Source organism: Procambarus clarkii, chromosome 1, assembly GCF_040958095.1.
Source record: "Procambarus clarkii isolate CNS0578487 chromosome 1, FALCON_Pclarkii_2.0, whole genome shotgun sequence".
Taxonomy (NCBI): domain Eukaryota; kingdom Metazoa; phylum Arthropoda; class Malacostraca; order Decapoda; family Cambaridae; genus Procambarus; species Procambarus clarkii.
Genome location: NC_091150.1, coordinates 16,898,344 through 16,903,423, shown reverse-complemented (window position 1 = coordinate 16,903,423; position 5,080 = coordinate 16,898,344).

The window sequence follows — 5,080 nt, the reverse complement described above, 5'->3', positions numbered from 1 at the left end:
GGATTGCAGGATCCTCCAAGAGGACCTGAACAGATTGCAGAGATGGTCAGAGAAATGGCTACTAGAATTCAACACGAGCAAATGTAAAGTTATGGAAATGGGACTAGGAGATAGGAGACCAAAGGGACAGTACACAATGAAGGGGAACAGCCTACCTGTAACGACGCGTGAAAGAGACCTGGGGGTGGACGTAACACCTAATCTATCTCCTGAGGCACATATTAATAGGATAACGACAGCAGCGTACTCTACACTGGCAAAAGTTAGAACATCATTCAGAAACCTAAGTAAGGAGGCATTTAGGGCGCTTTACACTGCCTACGTAAGGCCAGTCTTAGAGTATGCCGCCTCATCATGGAGTCCCCATCTGAAGAAGCATATAATGAAACTGGAAAAGGTTCAGAGGTTTGCAACGAGACTCGTCCCAGAGCTACGAGGGATGGGGTATGAAGAGCGCCTGAGGGAACTGTGCCTTACGACACTAGAAAGAAGAAGGGAGAGGGGGGACATGATAGGAACGTATAAGATACTCAGAGGAATTGACAGAGTGGACATAGACGAAATGTTCACACGGAACAGTAACAGAACGAGAGGACATGGATGGAAGCTTGAAACTCAGATGAGTCACAGAGATGTTAGGAAGTTTTCTTTTAGCGTGAGAGTAGTGGGGAAATGGAATGCACTTCAGGAACAGGTTGTGGAAGCAAATACTATTCATAATTTTAAAACCAGGTATGATAGGGAAATAGGACAGGAGTCATTGCTGTAAACAACCGATGCTCGAAAGGCGGGATCCAAGAGTCAATGCTCGATCCTGCAGACACAACTAGGTGAGTACAACTAGGTGAGTACACACACACACACACACACACTAAATGATAAAATGGATGATAAAATCGATAGGGAAGATTTCCTGAGACCTGGAACTTTAAGAACAAGAGGTCATAGATATAAACTAGCTAAACACAGATGCCGAAGAAATATAAGAAAATTCACTTTCGCAAACAGTGGTAGACGGTTGGAACAAGTTAGGGGAGAAGGTGGTGGAGGCCAAGACCGTCAGTAGTTTCAAAGTGTTATATGACAAAGAGTGCTGGGAAGACGGGACACCACGAGCGTAGCTCTCATCCTGTAACTACACTTAGGTAATTACACACACACACGCACACACCAACTCATCCTCCGAATTGACATTACCTTTTAATACTAAGTGTAATAAGTACATTTCCTGACTGTCATACATAGTACATAATTGCACTTATGGAGCTGTTACATTTACCTCCCCATTTATTTTCCTCGTTTTCTGTTTAGACTCAGAATTTTAGGATGAAGTTAAAGATCAGGGGCCAGATTCACGAAAGCACTTACGAACGTGTACATCTTTCCTCAACCTTTGACGGCTTTGTTTACATTTATTAAACAGTTTACAAGCATGAAAACTTGTCAATCAACTGTTGTTATTGTTATAAACAGCCTCCTGGTGCTTCCGAGCTCATTAACTGTTTAATAATTGGAAACAAAGCCGCCAAAGATTGACAAAAGATACACAAGTTTGTAAGTGCTTGCGTAAGTCCTTTCGTGAATCTGGCTCCAGTTCGCTATACACAAGTTTTAAATATCAGGAATTTCTTTTTCAGTTTTATTAAACAATATAGGTTTTATACAAAATTTGAAAATATCCTGAGTTACTTTACAAAATATTGAAATATTTTAGTTTTGTTTTATTTGTTTTATAAAACTGTAATATTAATATAGCTATAGGTTAAGTTGGAATAGTAGTTTAGAAGCAATAAAATGCTTATCTTCAAACACTAAGAGGGTTAGGTTAGGTCGTGGTTTTCTATTCATCTTTTCAGGTAAACTCAAATATTCACAATATATTTGACCGAACGATTGAATACTAAGTGTAAATAAGTACAATTCCTGACTGTCACACATAGTACATAATTGCACTTATGGAGCTGTTACTTTTACCTCCCCATTTTTGGAGGACGTACTGCACTCACACTGCCACAACAGTCACGTGACTCAAGCACCCGAGCCTTGAGCCCAAGCCCGTCCTCATGGCAACCTATCCTGGTGCCAGGCTCGTTAAAGCGGTGGCCGTCTCCCAAGACGTATTCAGCAATGTTACTGTATTGTGTATTAGTGACACTGTTACTGTCCGTGGGTGTAGCAGGGACACTGTTACAGTCCGTGGGTGTAGCAGTGACACTGTTACTGTCCGTGGGTGTAGCAGTGACACTGTTACAGTCCGTGGGTGTAGCAGTGACACTGTTACTGTCCGTGGGTGTAGCAGTGACACTATTACAGTCCGTGGGTGTAGCAGTGACACTGTTACTGTCCGTGGGTGTAGCAGTGACACTGTTACAGTCCGTGGGTGTAGCAGTGACACTGTTACTGTCCGTGGGTGTAGCAGTGACACTGTTACTGTCCGTGGGTGTAGCAGGGACACTGTTACAGTCCGTGGGTGTAGCAGTGACACTGTTACAGTCCGTGGGTGTAGCAGTGACACTGTTACAGTCCGTGGGTGTAGCAGTGACACAGTTACTGTCCGTGGGTGTAGCAGTGACACTGTTACTGTCCGTGGGTGTAGCAGTGACACTGTTACAGTCCGTGGGTGTAGCAGTGACACAGTTACTGTCCGTGGGTGTAGCAGTGACACTGTTACTGTCCGTGGGTGTAGCAGTGACACTGTTACAGTCCGTGGGTGTAGCAGTGACACAGTTACTGTCAGTGGGTGTAGCAGTGACACAGTTACTGTCCGTGGGTGTAGCAGTGACACTGTTACAGTCCGTGGGTGTAGCAGTGACAGTTACTGTCCGTGGGTGTAGCAGTGACACTTACAGTCCGTGGGTGTAACAGTGACACTGTTACAGTCCGTGGGTGTAGCAGTGACACTGTTACTGTCCGTGGGTGTAGCAGTGACACTGTTACTGTCCGTGGGTGTAGCAGTGACACTGTTACCGTCCGTGGGTGTAACCATGACACTGTTACAGTCCGTGGGTGTAGCAGTGACACTGTTACTGTCCGTGGGTGTAACAGTGACACTGTTACAGTCCGTGGGTGTAGCAGGGACACTGTTACAGTCCGTGGGTGTAGCAGTGACACTGTTACTGTCCGTGGGTGAAGCAGTGACACAGTTACTGTCCGTGGGTGTAGCAGTGACACTGTTACAGTCCGTGGGTGTAGCAGTGACACAGTTACTGTCCGTGGGTGTAGCAGTGACACTGTTACAGTCCGTGGGTGTAACAGTGACACTGTTACAGTCCGTGGGTGTAACAGTGACACTGTTACAGTCCGTGGGTGTAGCAGTGACACAGTTACTGTCCGTGGGTGTAGCAGTGACACTGTTACAGTCCGTGGGTGTAACAGTGACACTGTTACAGTCCGTGGGTGTAGCAGTGACACTGTTACTGTCCGTGGGTGTAGCAGTGACACTGTTACAGTCCGTGGGTGTAGCAGTGACACTGTTACCGTCCGTGGGTGTAGCAGTGACACAGTTACTGTCCGTGGGTGTAGCAGTGACACTGTTACTGTCCGTGGGTGTAGCAGTGACACTGTTACAGTCCGTGGGTGTAGCAGTGACACTGTTACAGTCCGTGGGTGTAGCAGTGACGCAGTTACTGTCCGTGGGTGTAGCAGTGACACTGTTACAGTCCGTGGGTGTAGCAGTGACACTGTTACAGTCCGTGGGTGTAGGAGTGACACAGTTACTGTCCGTGGGTGTAGCAGTGACACTGTTACTGTCCTTGGTGTATTAGTGACACTGTTACAGTCCGTGGGTGTAGCAGTGACACTGTTACTGTCCGTGGGTGTAGCAGTGACACTGTTACTGTCCTTGGTGTATTAGTGACACTGTTACAGTCCGTGGGTGTAGCAGTGACACTGTTACTGTCCGTGGGTGTAGCAGTGACACTGTTACAGTCCGTGGGTGTAGCAGTGACACTGTTACAGTCCGTGGGTGTAGCAGTGACACTGTTACAGGCCGTGGGTGTAGCAGTGACACAGTTACTGTCCGTGGGTGTAGCAGTGACACTGTTACTGTCCGTGGGTGTAGCAGTGACACAGTTACTGACCGTGGGTGTAGCAGTGACACTGTTACTCTCCGTGGGTGTAGCAGTGACACAGTTACAATCCGTGGGTGTAGCAGTGTCACTGTCCGTGGGTGTAGCAGTGACACTGTTACAGTCCGTGGGTGTAGCAGTGACACTGTTACTGTCCGTGGGTGTAGCAGTGACACTATTACAGTCCGTGGGTGTAGCAGTGACACTGTTACTGTCCGTGGGTGTAGCAGTGACACTGTTACAGTCCGTGGGTGTAGCAGTGACACAGTTACTGTCCGTGGGTGTAGCAGTGACACAGTTACAATCCGTGGGTGTAGCAGTGTCACTGTCCGTGGGTGTAGCAGTGACACTGTTACTCTCCGTGGGTGTAGCAGTGACACTGTTACTGTCCGTGGGTGTAGCAGTGACACTATTACAGTCCGTGGGTGTAGCAGTGACACTGTTACTGTCCGTGGGTGTAGCAGTGACACTGTTACAGTCCGTGGGTGTAGCAGTGACACAGTTACAATCCGTGGGTGTAGCAGTGTCACTGTCCGTGGGTGTAGCAGTGACACTGTTACAGTCCGTGGGTGTAGCAGTGACACTGTTACTGTCCGTGGGTGTAGCAGTGACACTATTACAGTCCGTGGGTGTAGCAGTGACACTGTTACTGTCCGTGGGTGTAGCAGTGACACTGTTACAGTCCGTGGGTGTAGCAGTGACACAGTTACTGTCCGTGGGTGTAGCAGTGACACAGTTACAATCCGTGGGTGTAGCAGTGTCACTGTCCGTGGGTGTAGCAGTGACACTGTTACTCTCCGTGGGTGTAGCAGTGACACAGTTACAATCCGTGGGTGTAGCAGTGTCACTGTCCGTGGGTGTAGCAGTGACACTGTTACAGTCCGTGGGTGTAGCAGTGACACAGTTACTGTCCGTGGGTGTAGCAGTGACACAGTTACAATCCGTGGGTGTAGCAGTGTCACTGTCCGTGGGTGTAGCAGTGACACTGTTACTCTCCGTGGGTGTAGCAGTGA